Below are 18,352 nucleotides of genomic sequence, written 5' to 3'. Positions count from 1 at the left end.
ATGCACTCTATTAGATTTAGGATCAGTTCCTGTGAATAACTCCACGGCTACAAATAAGAGCTACTATACCAAGATAATCATTGAAAGCTGCACGGATATTGCAAAACAAACACCGACAATAAATACCATCCAAAATGGGGCTGAGCGTAAACCCGTCCTTGTGTTGTGAACACAAACATATCTTGGACTCTGACCTTACATCATTCACTCTTGTTTATTTGAGCTCTTATTACAGAAGCTATATAGGCCTTAAAAAGAGGGTTAACTGTGCCTCTATTCTGATGTAGGGAAATGTAAGCACAGCGCTGTGTGGTCTTTAATGTGATGCTGGAGATTTCATCAGGTTGTTGTATAAACTATGAGGCCGCCTGAGGGATTCGCCTCAGGCAACAAGCAGTTTATGCAGTCCATGCTCTCTGCCTATGTTTAATGAAACACATTTTATTCTGTCTTATTCATCTGTTTGTACCTTTTTTACACAGTGAACATACCATTCTGATTTTATACACATCAGACTCCCTACATACAGTATATAAACTTGACCTGAAAAAAGCTCTTGTGCAGATCAAGTGTTTTTGAATCTGCATTATTTTCTCTCTGTGCCTTTTCCTTTTTTTTTTTTGCGCTTTTTTCTCATTGTAGCTGGACGGCATCCAGACTCTGTTGATGACAATGTGCGCCTGGGTTCTGTCATTTCTTGTGTTTGGATACAGTATGAATGTGAGCGAAATCCAATTTTTGCACAACCGGGCCTGTCACTTGACATGGCAAGCATGATTGCATGATTAAAGTTGCATTGGAACAAGTGTAACCGTAGGCGAGAGCATATTGCTGCAAACGGGATCTTTTTGTTCTTCAGTCATTCAGTATGTTTCCTTCTCTGCTCTTCCAGCCCTCGTATGCCTTTTCAAGCTTTTCTTTCCTCCCCTTTTCTGCATCCTTTAAGTGTTTTGTAGGAAATTCGATTGCTTAGTTCCGTTTACATTCACTCACCATCTGCCGAATTTGGCTGCAACTGTGAATCATTTCTTAATGTTGGCAGCTTTGCGCTGACTTGCCTTCTCTGTTCCTTTGAGCCTCCATTTCATCTTTTTTTTCTGTGGTCTCCGGCATGTTTTGATCTTGAAACAGTAAACAAACTGCCAGTCCAATCCATGACTCTCAATAATAGACAGCTCACAGAATATTTACCTCAACCAACAATAACAAAAAGGAGCCCTGGTCTGTTTGGGAATAGAAACAAAATGAGAGAAAAATAATGCAAAATCTTCAGAATAACTGTGCTTTGTGAAGATAGGAAATAAACTGGATTCCTTTCATTTGTATAGGAGATCATCCACTCTTGAATAAGTGCAGTTTCTGCATTTAGAAGTACATTTTCAAAGGAACATTTAGCTTACTCATTTAAACATTATACAAGTCTTTTAACGGCACAGCCATATACCACAACAGTAGGCCTAAACCTTTGGCTATCGTCCTAAAAAAATAATAACATAATAGAAGTATTTAGCCAAATACAACATAACTAGTGTAAAGTCTGTTACATTTCTCCAAACTTAAGGAAGATTTGTGAAAACAAGGCTATGTTTGCTAGAATTTGCCTCTGGGATTAATAAAGTATTTCTGATTCTAATTCTGAATCTGATTCTGATTCTGATGTTTCCCTGTTGTGTGTGTATTTTTAAAGCACTCAGCCATAACTAAAACTGTCGTTCTATTGTTAACAAAACAGTCAAGCTAGCTGCTATCGAGGCTCCTCTTCGGTACAGCAGTGCTACAATGCTAAATGCTAACATAGCTCTCACTTAGAGAGTTCATCATCTAGATTGAGCTTGCTGACTGAAGCCATTCATAAAGTAGATTCTGTCATATTATGTTATCAGACAAAGTGTGTGACAGATCACAGTTTTTGATCAACAAAGTTTTGAATGGCATTCAGCGCTGAATTTGCCGAAATACTTCGTACAAAACGTGCTGCTGGTGTTACTGAGGAAAGTCAGGGGATCACCAGAGTCATTACGGGATCTCTTTCCTGTGAATGTCTTTACGCCATGTTTTTTTCATGTAAAAGAAAAAAGAAAAGAAAAATTCATTCTGGCCTGCTGTGTCGGACCAACAGGCCATCCGTTTGTCTCGTGACTCTCACCTATTAATCTGCCATTTATCCTGACATGATAGTCACGATATGATGGCTCTCTGTGCAGCATTTTAATGAATTCAGGCTGAACTCTGTATCAACTTGGCCTTGCAGTACTGTCCTTTGATAAACCTTGGCCCTGCATGCAGCTGGGGTCCTCACTTAGCCTGCTCTGCTCCTGAAGGCGGCAGGGTGGCAGTGGAGTGATGGTGTCCATGGAGCAGTCAAATGAAAGTGGATGATGGCTGATGAATGCTATGCACTCAGACACTGACTTATTACCCAGATATTAAAGCAGAATAGCTCGGGATATCCTTGTCCCCGTGTCATTCATGGCCCAGCCAGGGCTGCATATAAACATGAAGGATGTCCTGTCGATTTGTCAAAGAAAACGGGGTCAGGGTCAGAATCTGCCAACACATTTGAACGCTTTTTTGATTTGGTACCCGCCCATAACCGGAAGGATCTGTGAAAGGATCCTTGAGCTAGATGCTTAACCTCTGACCTGTATAGTGAAATATACTTGAAAAGTTGATATGGACTCTGCTGCTGCCTAGAAACATGATTTTTATCTGTCCCTACAGATGAAAAGAGCAACAAAATACTGCTGATACAAGAGCAGACATTCTTAAAGAGATGCTCAAGTTGCACATTCCAGGAAAACACAACTAATTTAGGCCTTTAAAGGTCACATATTATTCAAAATATGCTTTGCCATGTTTTTCTTACACCAATATATGTCTAGTCTGTCTTCAACCCCCCCCCCCCCCCCCCCAATTATGAGAAAAGTCATATACATGCCCTTTAAGAGATTTTCCAATCATAACATCACACAGGGCAGTGACCCCTCCCCCAGGTGGGTGACCCTCCCACAGCTTGGTGTTTGTTCTGCCCTCTGAGTCGGCCTTCTCACCGAGGTCAAAAAGCTCCAGCAACACTTAGTAGTACGAAGATCAACTTTATTAACAAATTAGACCGACGCGTTTCGGCTTGTGGCCTTCATCAGGGTCATCATGGTCCTTGGCTGGTATGCCAGTCAATGCACTGATCTAATACCAATAATCCAACAGCCCCTAAGAATAAACTGATGTCAGTTCAATTATTGTGACGATAATAAACAACAGTGCTGCTAGCAGATATTATAATCTTAGTGAAAAGCTAAATGTCAGCTATCAGGGATCATTTGTAATTTATTAATGGCACTGATTATGGTGGGCTACTTTCAATAGGCTTGGTGTCTAGTTTATATACAGGTCTAGATTTGGTATCGGTATCTGTATCAGTATCGATAAAGGCATCTAGATTTGGCAGCTCTAAACTGAATTATTTCAACAGGGAGGCTCAGTTACAGATCATGAAGGCTTGAAACCTTCGCCAGAATATGGAGGTTCTCTTGTAATGCCGCATTTCATTGTGTTTATGCACACGTATTCATGTCAACATGAGCCTTCAGCCCACAGACGTCCCCCTCCTCTTCCTCTTCCTCCTCACGAGCTCAGCCAAAATCATCATCTCAGCGTTCAGTCACTGTGATGGCAAGGGATGTCTCTACTTATCTGAAGTAAACAAATTCAACCTCGGCTGGCAGTGGCATTTGGCCTCTGTGTGCTCTGCTTCCTGGAAGCGTAAGCTTGTGTGTGTGTGTGTGTGTGTGTGTGTGTGTGTGTGTGTGTGTGTGTGTGTGTGTGTGTGTGAGGATGCTGCCATTGCAGGACACACAATCATGGACATTTGATCCTGAAGTCAGCAGTTGCTATACGCTTAGATGTCTGATTTAAAACTTCCATGCCACCGCCGCCAGGCATGAGTTGCATTTCATTATACAATGCTAATTAATTTCAGGAGGAAGTGATGCGTGTTGCTAAGAGATTGACTCATTGTCACACCCTAAATAGATGTCCACGACTCGTGTAGCCTTACGGGCAAATTTGATGCTAGGTAGAAGGATGTTAAGCTATTAAATAGTTCAAAGTGAAAAGATGATAAGAAAAGGCTGCCTTTAATGGACCAGCTGTTAAGCAGTCACTTGTTAGTGTTCCTTTATTGTTTTACATCCTCAGAGACTTGTTTAATACCTTGTTTGAAGTCATCTGTATGGCAGCCTTAGGGGAGATGAGTTGCTGGCAGGTCTCAGGTCGGCTCTGGCTGGAGACAATGAGCTTCACAGTACAGCCAGGTTTCTGCACAGAGGCGGCCTAATGCTCTTATGTGCCCCTTCATCTCATTCCATCCATCTCGCTTTACCTCAATTTAACCCATTTGTCTTTTCGCCACACATCCCCACTGTCTCTCCTCTCGGGTCAAGCTCACAGAGCTCAGCGAGCCATTATTCATGGACAGCCATAAATCAGCTCTCTAATCAGCTCCTGCACACATCAGCCGGCAGGGTGTTACCCCTGAGCACCACACAAATCAATCTCATCAATAAGTGGAGAAAGTTTGCGTTTTTGTGTGCGGGCGTGTGAGCAGTAATTGACCTCTGTGTGGAAGTCTATAAATCTTTTTGCTTTGTGGTGTTCATGCACTCCTCTGCTTGTTAGCAGTTTGTTTCACATCACTGCTGTCTTTCACTGCAAACAAACTCAATACTGTGTCAGATAGTGAAGGTGTTTACGCTTTGTGCAACAGCCAAACAAACACAAAAAAGGTAAGAAAAATAGCACAATTCGACTTACATGAGATGAGTTAAAAAAAAAAAGTTAAACATATTCAGCAGCAAAAGCTTAACACTTTTAAATCATTTGTCTTAGTTTGAAGATTTTTGGAAACATAAGAATGCAAGTACACAAAATATGTAATTTAAGTAACTTTAAGACCTTTTGACCAATAAGGGGTCACTTTAGTGTTTAGTCATGGGAGAGCATAATGAGTCAAACATTGCTTTACCAGCCTGTTATACTTTTGTTTATTTGAAAAGAAAATCATACTATGTTGCATAGCCCTCAATGAAAAAGGAAATTAGGTTTAATTTGCATTTGACCAATAGTCCAGTCAAAAGGAAGGGCGATAAAAAAAATAAAAAAAAGGCGACAGAAAAAAACAAAACACAACTTTCGCTCGCTCTCAATCTTCTTTTGTGTATTTATTAAAGAATAGTTTGACCTAGAGGCAAACACTTTGGGCTGTACACCTGTGTTGTGTCTCTGTGTGGCAGCTGTTATCTCTTCTCTGGATGCTTCTTAATGGCAGCCTTGGAAACTTTAAATAAACCTGTGTACATAAACAAACTTTACCAGTGCAGAAGTGAACCTTCTGGCCTGTGAGACAGAACATCATTTAAGTGATACTTAAGTTAAATGTATACAGAGAGTGGGGCTCACTGTAATGTAAGCCTGAAAGATGCTGTAAAATGTACTTCTAAAATGTACCGAGGGTTTGAAAAGTGAACAAAAGGAATGCTAGTGTAACTGTAGTACAGCATGGGACAGCCAGACATGAGTTGTTTGTTGTTTGTTGATCTGCAGTCAAATGATCTTTAAACTGAAAGCTGGCTCTCACATCTGATTGAACACAAAATGGGAGATGCCAAACTTTACCTTATATAGGGTTTAAGCTGCCAGTAGCCACAAGGCAGCTACAGTATGCTCATGTAGTCCATTTTAAATGCAATGGATAACATTTACAGACGATAAATGAGTTGAGGGTTTTATTTAGTTTGGATAACTTGCTATCTGTCAACCTCTGCCAATCATTCAGCACCAACCTCTCCTCCAAATATGGTCACTTCTTCTCCAGAACGTGGCGACAAGCTAATTTGCCAAACTTGAGGTCCTAAAGTGCCAGTTAGCTAACCAATGGCTGATGTTGTGGTGGCTACATCCAAAATGCATACTGTCTATGTTTGGATTGACTTAATATATAAGGCCAACAGTTGCTGTTGCCTTACACTTGGTTTAATAATGATGCAATTTGCAGATTGGGAATTTTCCAGATCAGAGGCAACCATCTGGATTGTTTTAGAAAATGCCAAATATGACTTTTCCTGTACAGTCATTGTAATAAACTACCAAATGGATTCACTATGGAAATCAATAAGGCTGGTTAAAATTTGGTGAGGAGACCTGACACGTCTACCTGAGAGAATTAGATATTTGCCAGATTCACCCTTTCCCCTTGGCAATAAAACATGGCATTAAGATTTTAAAATTGATTTTATAACTAAATTGTCAATGTCAATTTTAATTCTCAAATATTTTTTCAACAGAAGACATGTTTTGTTGTGTCAGCCACATGCAACATTCTGTGCATACATGACCTCCAACTCTAATGAACCATTATAATTATGCAGTTGCATGATCTAGTTTGTTTGATGTGTAAAGAGTGAGTGTCTGTCCTTATGGCTGAGGATGAGGAGCAGAAGGAAGAGGGTTTTTTTTTTTTTTTAAAGGGGGATGGGGACAGAGAACAGTAGGGAGAGCAGAATGAGGGAAGGTTGATGGAAGGGTGAGGGTGTGTAGGGATTTGTGGGGGCGGGTAGCAAGGACCCACAGGGGGAGGAAGGAGGGGGATGGTGAGGAATGAGGGGATACTAGTGTGCTGAGTCCTCTCTCCACCCCTCCCAGCCTCTTTCAGACATTATAATACTTCCATACTGTGCGTTGGCTCGTGAGTGAGCTCCATTTTCTGCCCTTGGTGCCAGACTATGAATGGGCACATTGCATGCAAGCTTTGTCTCTGCTCAGCGCTCGGTGCCATGTGCTGAAACAGGCCGCTCCATTCATGCACTCTCTCCAATTTTGTCTCATTAGACCGTGGGCGCCATGCGTGTGGAGCTGCCTTTGTGTGTTAAATGCACATGCGTACATGTTTGTCTCTATAGTGTGAGAATTGATTGCTTCGCTTGCAGGGTTTTTTCCCGATGTAACATATGTGTGCATCAGGCGTAGGCCAGCATCTGTATCTGTGTTTTTTTTTTTTTTTTCACTCATGTATGGTGCACGACAAGGGATAAGACCTCATATCAGGAAAGGATGGGGGGAGACAGAGATGGGGGTTGGACTCCTCTCTTCAGATTCAGTCAAGATATTCCCGCCCCCTAGCCAGTTGTGAAATTGACCCACGCATTGTTGACCTCAAGATCTTCTCATCCCAAAAAAAAAACACTCCAAAATGTGCAACTCTTGTTTTGAAAAGCCATCTTTGAATCCTTGACCCCGTAGGAGCGCACTGTTTTGTTTTCACTTCATGGTACGCATGATGAATTGAAACGTGCAGAGGGTGAAGGAGTCTGTTTTAAACACACCATCAGCTCTTCCCTCTGAGTCATCTCACATCACCATTCTGCTCTTTGTATCTATCAGTCTTTCAGACAGTAGAAAGGCCCCTACAGTGTAGACCCGGGCTGAAAGCTGCAGCTGCTGCACACACACAGCAGAGGCAGGGGACAGCACTCCCAGTGCTCCTCTACACACACACACACATACACACTTATACACATATAAACATATAAAGAGAGAGAGAGAGAGAGGGAGAGAGCTGCTCCTCCCTGTTTGTCTGATGTTTTGCTTTGCTTTAATAGCAAGACTGATGCCATTTAAATCTTTCGCTTCAATTCACTGCAAATCCAGCTGCATAAGTGGGTTAGCAAAGTCCTTTACTGATACACAGACGAGGACAATGAATGCAGCGGGCCTTTACAGCCACATCACATTCATTTATTCTACTGTCAGATCGTCTGCTGATACATTCAGCAAACCTGAAAGATCTGCAAAAAGATGCTGCTATGGGAAGATTGATTTGCAATCATTTCATGCACCCATTTTCATTTTTAGAGTTCCAATTAACCATTTTACACATTTTCTATCTAACACAGCATTAATTTCAGAGCATTGAAAGGTTTGTTAGTAATCGTATTTATTTATTCTTATGTTAATGCTTTTTTTCTTTAACTCTAATGCTTTTAAGAGGGAAGTGTCGTAGTTTTCCGACCGCTTATTGACTGCTCTCTGTATTTATTTATTTTAAAACAAGTCATTAAAAAGACAAATTGGTAGGTGTCAGGATCTTGTACCAAAAGGGGGTGATTAAGGTGGCGAGTATAAATACATTTCAGTGTAACTTTAGAATAACAAAGGAGAATTTCATTTGAAAAAAAGATTTTGTACGAATGAGTTGATCTGCTTGTTTTGCCATAAGTACATTTGTTTTTCTACTTATCATATTCTTCTTTATTATGTCTAATTTTCCAAGAGAGTGATTTCAACATCTGGGCAAAAAGAAGGATCACTATCCACTTATTTCTTTATTTTTCTTCAGACATACATGTGTAACGACATGCCTCATTTTGGGTTAAAGTGAACTTTTCTCCACCTGATCATTGCCATATCATGAATTTGCATGACCAATCATTATCAAATATTATTACATTGAATATGCATTAAATAATTAAAATCAGCAATTTGAAATTTTTAGTACTTCTGGCGATGTGACATTAATTCTCTTCTAAACTTCAAAGTGCTGAACTTTCATTGAATACGTTTAAAAGTTTTGATATTTCTACCATTTAGGTTAACATAAAAGCACATTTGGCTTTTCCTTTTAACACTTGTTGTGATAACTGAATATAATTACATCATATTTATGTACTAATCAGTATCACGTTTCCCTTTTCTGACATATTACCCAAAAAGTGCACACAAGCAGACTTCTATTTTTAATGAGCAAACACAGAATTATAGGCATAAAACATACCAAATCCAACTAATGTTTTCGATTCCCTGCATACACTACAGGAGGATAATTTTGGAACCAGCTGCTGTATTAATACATATTTGAGATGTTATTTTAAGAAATTCTTCCTCTCCTTCACCCGTCTTCCCCCTGCCCGGAATTCTCAGCTCCTGTGGTATTAAAGATGCGCCGCGGTAAACCAAGTCATCCCTAATCCTGTATGTGCTGTATGGGCCTCCTCCTCCACCGACGAAGTCTCATCAAGGTGAAAGTGCTGTGTGATTTGTTGGATATTATTAGCATGGTAATAGGGTCTTAGAAGACACGGAATGAGAGGGAGCGGCACACGCTGTGCATCCAGGTGTGTGATATTTAGCAGCAGCAGTTGCCTCGGGAACAGATCTGTCAGACGAGTGAACACACTGTAATGAACGACTGGCCACTCCCCTGGAGAACGGGAATAATATGAATAAGAGTTACGCACACGTTCACTAGATTTCAAATGCACACATTCAGAGGTTTGAAATTAACATAAACACACAAACACAAAAAGCATGCACATGAATTCCCCTTGCCCTCTAAACATACCACCAAAGGCAAAAGTGCTTTTCAGATGCACCTATACATGTAACACACGTCAAATGCACACGCACACACACACACACACACACAACCACATGTCTAATATGCTCTATCTCTGCCTGAAGACACAACAAGAAACATCTAATTCTGACTCACTCTCAGTCTGACTCACACACACACACACACACACACACACACACACACACAAACACACAAACATGTATATTTACTGACACAACCACAGAGCAGCATTTTCCCCCAGGAGCTTTTGCCCTTTAACTATGTTACTGGGACAGATGTAATCTCTAATTCATTCTATATTTCTAGTTCAATACATTAACACTGCCTTCATTCACAAAGAGACCCTCAGACTCCTCCCCTTGCCTCCTTGCTCCCTCTGACTCTCCCTCCTTTCCTTCTCTAATGAGTCTCTAAAGTGTGCAGGTGAGCCTGAAGCCCGAGGTGCTAGCTGATAGCTGTGCTTCCACGTGTGTGCATGTTGTGCATGCGTGATCATGGAGGATAACGTACACATGCTGGGGGAGCTGCACAAGCCTCCGTTCACCTCAGGTTAACTCATCTCCTTTCCTGTAATTAGAGATGAGAATCTGAAGGCTGATGAGTTCGAGACTTTGTTAGAAATGAAATGTGGCTTAGTCTTACGCTTGGACATGTGATGGAGAAAGTAATAGCTTTGCACGCTCATGAAGGTTTGTAGTTTTCTGTTTGAAACAGAACTTCATTGTATGGGGTTCAAAATAAATGAAAATTAAAGGCAAAAAATTTAAAGCAAGAAAAAAACGATAGTATAATATACAATGTGACACGATGCTATGCGACACGAGACCATACATGATCTTTTTCATCTCTAAAAGATAAAACATTTACAACCCTTAGCTTTTTTCAATACAGGCAAAGTGCAATAATGCACTCATTTTTTAGACACAAAACTGTAAAAACACTGTAAGAAATACAATTGTATTTGAGTCTATTTCCATGTAGGAGGATATTATTCCAACATATTTTTCTGTCACTTTCATTTAAACCCCATAAATACTGTAAATATTCCTGATATTTGTGTGAAGGCCGCACTTCACTGCTTTAAGTAATACATTTATAGTAATTTAACCAGTACAGATGCTCATTATTCACTGATGGACTTCAAATTACATCAATAGATTCAAGAGTGTGAATATTTACAAAGGCCACATATGGATTCTGTATCATCAAAAAAGACTTCTCCATCTACAGCTAAGAATGCTAAGGATAATGTTTATATCAAAGCAGTAACAAACAGGGAACTTACAGCCTCATCTTTTTGTGTCTTTGCATTCTAAAAGTTTACAAATGAAACCCAAAAGACAGTCATTTAAGAAATTCAAAAAGAGATTAACAAAAATGCTCCAACATTAAGGTTATCTAAAGGAAACAGCATGTGTGTGAGCTCTTTAAGCTCTGAGCCAGCATGCTTCACATGTAAGCTTCTCTATTATTTGTTACTGCAGCGGCTTAAACATGCTGCAAATCATAACACATGTACCGAGGAAGGTTTACTTTGCATATACACACAGGGTGGCACCCAGAGTCAATTTGAGGGAGCCCGATAATCTGCAGTCCAATCCTCTGCAACTGTGCTTTACCCTCTTATATCCTATAGAGAGTTCTCTTATTTCATCTCTGTTTGATGATTCCTTTTATTCACAAATCACCAAGATGCATGACTTTGATCACAAATCTCGCAATGGCTCTGCAATCATGTTTTAAAAAATGAACAGGTGCAGATGTTAAAGCTTCCATTAACCTGCTGTAGATTAATTCAGACATAAAATAGTCATGGTTTTTCTATGCTCAAGGACTTTCCTGCTTTGAAGGGTAAAATAAAAAACACCGTTTACTCACTGGTGTACTTGAGATACATTAACCTGACAGAGAACTCCCACCTTACAACCTTTGTGCAGTTAATCACTGACTCAAAGCTGGTGTTTGTCAGGAGGTGATATTCCAACTTTTTGTCCCCTGTGGTTAAAATAATGAGATTCTCAGCGAGGGGATTTCTATAGGCTACACTGCATGACATGGTTGGTTGATTTATTTGTTTAGCTGTGTGCAACACTATTTATAGTGTGCCTTGTTAATGGTGGGCTATGTTTAGTCCCCATATCCATCCAGCCAGCCAAGCTCTACACTTGTGCATTCCCTGTATGTTTCATGTCTGGACATTCTGCATTAGGTGAAAGTTAAAGACAGTATGTCTTGTAATCACTGTTTATGTTTTTTGAGGCACAGATTTGTTTCCATATGCTTTTTTTGCATCTTCAGAGCCATAATGATGATGTTTTTGTCCCCTATATAGAGACTGGAATGTCTCCAATGCAGCCATCAGGACTCTTGAGTCCTAACAAAGAGGCTGTGTATCACTGGCATATGACAAATTACATAACAGCACAGCCACATGTGTCAAACTGTGTACAAACCAGTTCTGAAAGTTTACAGGTTTCCGTTCCAGCCAGACATCCAACACAGTACACCGCAGGTAATCGCTCTAATAAATCCCCCCTGTGTTGGCTGGAGCTCTGATCAGTGGATGTAGTTGAACACAAGAAGGTGTGACGATTTCTTTTTTTCTGTGCTTATGTGAATCTGAGCTCTTGACCTCAAGCCTGCATTTTAAAACAAACAGAGGAGTGCAGATGTCTTCACTGACTCTACTGTGTGTCTGCTAGCACTTTGCGTTTGGATGCACTAAGAGGGACAAAACATAACTTTTCTGTGTTCACAAAGAAGATAGCCAGAGTTCAAGAGAATGCCTCCTGACCAGCTGTTAAATGTTTTGACAAGGGAATATCTGCAGTGCATGTGATGAGGCTAAATGGTTTCATTCCAATGGGAGCTCCTCACCAAAACCCATTTACCAAATAAGTCTCTCCTGCTCGCTCCATGCGTCTTTCTCTGGCATGAACATAACATTTTTAATGTCTTGAATCAATTTTTTGTGACTTTGAAATATAACAAAAATGTAAATGTTGTTTATGTGCATGTATTATGCTATAAATAATCGTCTTAAAGTTTATCCTCAACTGTCTCTCAGACTTCATTCCAAAGCTATGAAGTTTAAAAATTAGACTTGGAGACACTGTCCCACTAAAAGTCCTGTAAAACTGTTCACTTTATATGTCTGTTGCCCTTTTATTATTTACACCACACACGTAGTTTACAGTAACAGCTTCAGCTGAGACTGTGAATGTGAAATATGCAGAAAGGTGAAGAGGTTCAGTAACTGTTTGACTTCACATTAAGATGCTGCTGAAGTGTTGTTTCTGTTCAAACTAGAGCTAGAATTTAAGAATAAAGTTGCTTAGTTTCTGAAGTTTAGTTCAAAGTAGCAGAGGGGGAAGTGTTAAACAAGATTGTGTTCATTTCATTTGTTTGATTGAGGTTGTGGAAAAGTTGCAGAAGTTGCCTCTGAAATTCAACTTTGTCTGTAAACTTCCTGATTTCACTTGTTAAAGACCACTCTACTATGTTTCCATTTTAAAAGATTGCACTATTTCCCAGAATGTTTTCCCACAAATAACCCTTCTCCAATGACACTGCTGCCTGAGGCTTAATACACATTAATAACAACTTGTCAGTCTACAACTGGAAAAAGATAATGGCTCCAGTGGAACCACTTTGTAGAGGAAAAAAAAAAGGACAAGAAGACGTCTGACAAATCTGTCACTCAAGCCTGTTCTTAAGAGTGCTTTGATGTCGACAAGGACGATACACTGTCAAATGAGCCAAATTAGTTTGGTTTATGCAGACGGGCTGAGGGATTATGGGAGTTAAGCGACACCAATCTCCTCAATCCATCTATGAGCAGTCTGTTTAATGCCAGGCTATTATATATATGTTTTTTTTTTTTAAATAGGCTTATATGTGCTTTGGTTATTCTTTTTTTAAGCAGAAGGTTTGCACGACTTCATTGTTTCTAAGTTTGTTTACATGTAAATATGTAAAGCCTATGATGACACTTCTTTAAATTAGTATAATAGTGTTTCATGTTGCTGTAGAATATAGGCTACTTAATGGGCTGTATGGATGGAAGCACAAATTTATACACTTGGTGGTAAAGTGGCACCAAGGGAAATGGGGTTCTTCGATGGGATCGGAAACTGCATTCAGTTTTGAGCTCATAAATGATTCATTTACACACACACACACGCACACACACACACAAACTTACTTTTTATCATCAACTATCGAAAGGAACCAGTTAGACGAGAGAGCAGAAAAACTCTTAAGTAAGTGTTTATGGGGGTGCTGTTGGATCGTGGGCCCCAGGCTGTAGGTTCAAATCTGACCTGCGGCTCCTTTCCCACATGTCATTCACCATTTTATACAAATACGTTAACATACTTCACACCTTTACATTAACAGGAAGTTATGCGTTAAGCACAATGCCTGATAATCCTGCAGTGACTTTGGAATCTGTCATTCAAACAATAATATGTGAGTCAGTAACTTTAGTTACATGGCCCATTTCACAAGCTGACACCACAAAGAAGAGAAAATAAAAGAGGACATAGACAGACTTGGATTGCAGACTTGAAGCATTAATTATCAGAAGAATAAAATAAACTCTCAACTATAAAGAAATTCTAAACAACTGGGTCTTGATCTGCTTTTTTTTTTAAAGGTGTCCACAGTCTCCACTGATCATAATCCAAAGAGAGAGCGATCCAAAGTTTAAGAGCTTGACCTCAAAAGCACAGTTTCTTTTTGTGTCTAGCCTGGAGTGAGGAACATTAAAACACAACTCAATCAGATAACTTTAGATGTCACCCGAGCGATAGGGGGCTGCATCTAGGCAAATGCAAATTTGTCTATAATTTGACATTTGATCTTTTGTTTACCAAACCTTCTAGAGATATGTTAATCTCAGCAACAATTTATTTGATTGTTTTCTAGTAGCTTCTCCTCCCTTTCTTTGTGTTATTGGAAATGAGTATCCATCAATTAGTATCATCACCATCAAGTATTTAGATACTTTATTTGGTCTATTTGAAACAAAAAAACTAAAAACATGAGCTACTAAGTTTTTTAATAGTAAAAACCAAATACGGTGGCCCTCCAGTTTGGTTTCTAACTATAACCTGCAGAGTCCATCATGTTGAACGTCATCCATCAAGCACTTGTTGTTTCTTGTTGTAGATCTGCTACATATTGTTAATAGTTTGGATTGTGTTTACTCTTCCACAGGGGGAACCCAGATTGTACCGATGGGACTTTTTGATCTGCAGTCAAATTCTCTATCACTGAGCTTTACTCCCCTACATGACCAGTAGTGACAGTAACAGAGAGGTGTTCAATGTGATGTCAGCACAAAATGAAAGCCATAAATCATCTCACTCCCTGTGCTGGCTGAGTCTGCAAAACTGACCTTGACTGTGGCATAAACAAGCACACAAACTAAATAAAAAAAGTGACTCACAAGGCGATTTAGTGTGTGTTAATCACAAGTTGGAGTTTGAAGACAGAACTGAATGTGGACTTTTAACTCTGCTTTCTAACAGACACAGAGATAAAATGTCTTTAGAGGGATTCATATGTAAATAGATAGCATCACTCCTCCCGAAATGTGTTTGCTCACAGTTTAATGTGAATGGTTTTATTCCAGTAATGGTTTGGGAGGATCGTCATCTACAGGCAGGAGCATCAAAACCAACCATCTGCTGTCAGTAGTCTCTAAAAATCAACATGAAAAGTGTTTCATAAAGTGACTGCCATCAAAGTAAAAAGAGGACATCAAATTATTCAAGGTTATTACTGTACTGACAGGTCCAAAAACTGCATCCCACTACTTAGAGACTTCTCAAAAGAAATGGCCAAATTGCGATGGCTGTACATTCAAGAAAAAAAAAAACACATTTAACAGAAGCTGTGGACATTGAGTGACACGATATGAATCTAAAGAGGATTTACACCCTCTGATTTCTCAGCACATGATCTGTGAAATTTGGTGATAGCAACTGGTTCGCTCTGAAGACGCAGATAAGAAAAGAGGCCGAGATAGTGAGCAGTCCTAATTTCAGAGACAAGCGCTGGTGCTTGGATTTGGACAATATCAAACGGACATCTTTTATTGTTCTTGGTTTCGCATGATTACGACTCTATGTGAGAGCATTAGAGAGGGAGCAGAGTGATGGAGGGAGAAGGGCCGGCCGAGGCTGAAAGTGATGAGAAGGATTATGAGGGGGGGGGGGGGGGGGGGGGGGGTCCACATTTCTGCACGAAGAAGCTGCAGTATACATGGCAGACATAAAGCAAAGTTTATGGAGTCCTCTTATGGCTTTTCTAAAAACTTTTTGATGTGAATGTTAAATTTTTAGTAGGCAGCTCTTTGCCATTCCCTCCCAGACCCAACTCACTGGCATCCCTAGCTCACGGCACGTTGGGCATCAATTATTCGTCACATATTAAAACATTGGACTTTGTAAGAAAACTCACTGCTTGGGGTCCGAACAGTCCGTACTGCGCTTATAACTTAACTCAGTGGGGGGGGGTTGGTCACAAGCATGGTCACAAAACGAGCATGTTTTGTGAGATCAGGAGGTGAATACGTGTTTTCAGCTCCTCCCCCTCTTCACACTCGATGCTCTCCCTCTCCATGTTGATCTGCTGCAGGGTATTGATCTTTTCCTCCATCTTTTGCTTGATGACGACCTTTTCAGCGTTCAAATTCCAGATTGAAAGCTGATTGTCTGCCACAGACAATCTGTTGTAGAGAGACCGCAGTATTTCGGCTCAGCAGTAAACTTTTCTTGGCAGGTTTTATAAGCCACAAGCTTATATTTACTAATCAACACAAACACTCAGTAAAAGCAAAGATTTGACTCAGATCAGATTTTGCAGAAAGGCACTGCTCAGATTAAAAATGCGGCCTCATGATGGCACTAGTTGATAAGTCACAATATATAAAAGTATGTATAGTTCACCCTCTGTGGGATATGAATGCTTTCAACACATTCTTTTGCAAACCTTCTAATGTCTGCAAAAAACCAACAAAACTTGCTCAATAAAACACCCACATGTCAACCTCATGGTGGCACTAGAGGAAAGAGGATCACCTAAGTAATTGGAATTCCTCCTCTAGGGACCATGAATGTCTGTACACAATTTAAAAACAATCAATGCATTGATATTTCTGTAGCCAACAAACTAATGTGTAAGCCAAAAGCCATTGATATACCACTCAAACCGTACTGGAGCTTTAAAAAACACTCCCTACAAAAGCCATTGCTTTATTTTGAAAGAGGTTGTGAGGTGTAAACCTGTAGGAAAGATTTACCTTTCTTTGTCCTTGTAGAAAACACTCTGCTCTTTATAATGAGGACAGAGAGTTGTCTCAGCGTCGCTCTTATCAGTAGTTTATTCCCACTATTATCTTGTTGTAAAAACGCATCCGACAATGGTTTATTCCACCAATAAACACATGAACGATCATTGTTTTTCTTTTTCCCTTCTTGCTCAACCAATCAACCCATTTTGCATTTTTGTGACAAAAAGCCTATACAGTTTTCAAAGTATTAATAAATTAGGATCTCCTAATATCAAAGGTCTACTTGTACCATTCAATTATTAACCTAAGGTGTAATTTAGTAGCGTTATAAAAGCATAGTGAGATTTCTAATTGCCACCCTTAGCCTCACCTGAAGGCCCCGTCCTATCATACCTTTCCTTCCACTCTATCACTGTCTGACAGTCCCAGACTTCCCTCCCTTCTGCCCTCCGAGGGGGTATTAAACCACCACCACCACCACCTCCTCCTCCTCCTCCCCATCATAACCACACATCCACCCCCACCCTCAACCATGACCCAGTTTGGAGGGGATAAGGGGGTAAGTGAGGACCATTGTAAGTACCACAGGGAAAGAGGCAAGATGCTCTGCCTCCCTCATCCCTCTCTCTTTCAGGAAGCGCTCACACTTGGTTAGGCACAAACGCTGAGGCTGTACTTGAAAGAGCGGCGGCGGAGACGTTGGGTTTTTTTTGTTTGGAGTTTTTTTATTTGTTTGTCGAGATGCCGTTGTTGTTGATTTCGGGTCAGGGCTGTTGGATGTCAGAGGGGGGTAAGGGGAATGTAAAAGAGGTTAAGTGAGACGGGAGACAGAGACAGAGATGTGGGGCCTTAGGTTGAGGGACAAAGGACACATTACCTGTCATCTGGGAGAGAAGGAGTAGAGTGAGTATGGCTGCTTCATCACTTTGCTTTACTGCTTGTTTATAGTCTAAATGTGCTCATTGTTGCTGTCTTTTCATTTGCTATTGACTTTGAGGAATAACAAAGGAAAGGTTCTATCCCGAGGGGAAATGACGGATACTTCCAAAAATATGGAGGAAGTGTAATGTCTTCAAAATGTTGTTTTTACCGGGAACACTAAGATAATTTTAGATGTATTCTTTCTCAGATTAAAGGCACAGATCCACACAGTGAGTGAGGCTGCTCCATGCTTCAGAGATCCATCCTGTAACATATGGAACCAGTTTACCGTTGCATTTCTTCCCTTCGGTCTATGTTAATGAGGGAATTATATTAGTTTCCCACTCGCACAGGGAAGGAAACGCTCCTTCACATCCCGACTTCCCCCTTTGCAGAAAAAAGAAGATTAGCTCATTCATTCATCTCACCCAAGATGTTCTCGCTTTAAGATTGCCCTGCAGGCCGGAGTTCAAGTTTGACCAAATAACAAAATAAGTCAGCCATTTCTATTTTTATCCCTAGAAAGTTTGATTTTCTAAATATGTTCCTTTGTGTTTTCTGGAACTGGTCAAGTAGCTCAAACCTTTGGAATTTGTTTTTCATTATTCAATGCATTGATTACATTTCATCTCCTGTGTATGTAAATGCATGCACCATATCTGGTGAGATTAGTCTCATGGATGCGATAAACAGCTCTGATAACCTTACGAGTCCATGAACTC

The 18,352-nt window shown here is 40.2% G+C and overlaps 1 protein-coding gene across 3 annotated transcripts in view; it reads left to right on the top strand.

Annotated features, from left to right (window-relative positions):
- The window catches only part of gjc1 (gap junction protein gamma 1), a 39,556-nt gene that overhangs the window by 11,447 nt on the left and 9,757 nt on the right, over positions 1–18,352 (top strand). The window contains exon 1 of one of the 3 annotated variants that reach the window (XM_065964337.1): positions 16,930–17,612. The exons of the other annotated variants lie outside the window; for them this stretch is intronic. The gene's annotated coding sequence lies outside the window, so the exon portion shown is untranslated. Of the gene's footprint in view, positions 1–16,929; positions 17,613–18,352 lie in introns of those variants that run through there. 3 annotated transcript variants of the gene reach the window in all.

Source organism: Labrus bergylta, chromosome 16, assembly GCF_963930695.1.
Source record: "Labrus bergylta chromosome 16, fLabBer1.1, whole genome shotgun sequence".
In the NCBI taxonomy this organism is placed as follows: domain Eukaryota; kingdom Metazoa; phylum Chordata; class Actinopteri; order Labriformes; family Labridae; genus Labrus; species Labrus bergylta.
Note: the sequence above shows the minus strand (reverse complement) of the source record. Positions and strands in the feature narration are given on the sequence as shown.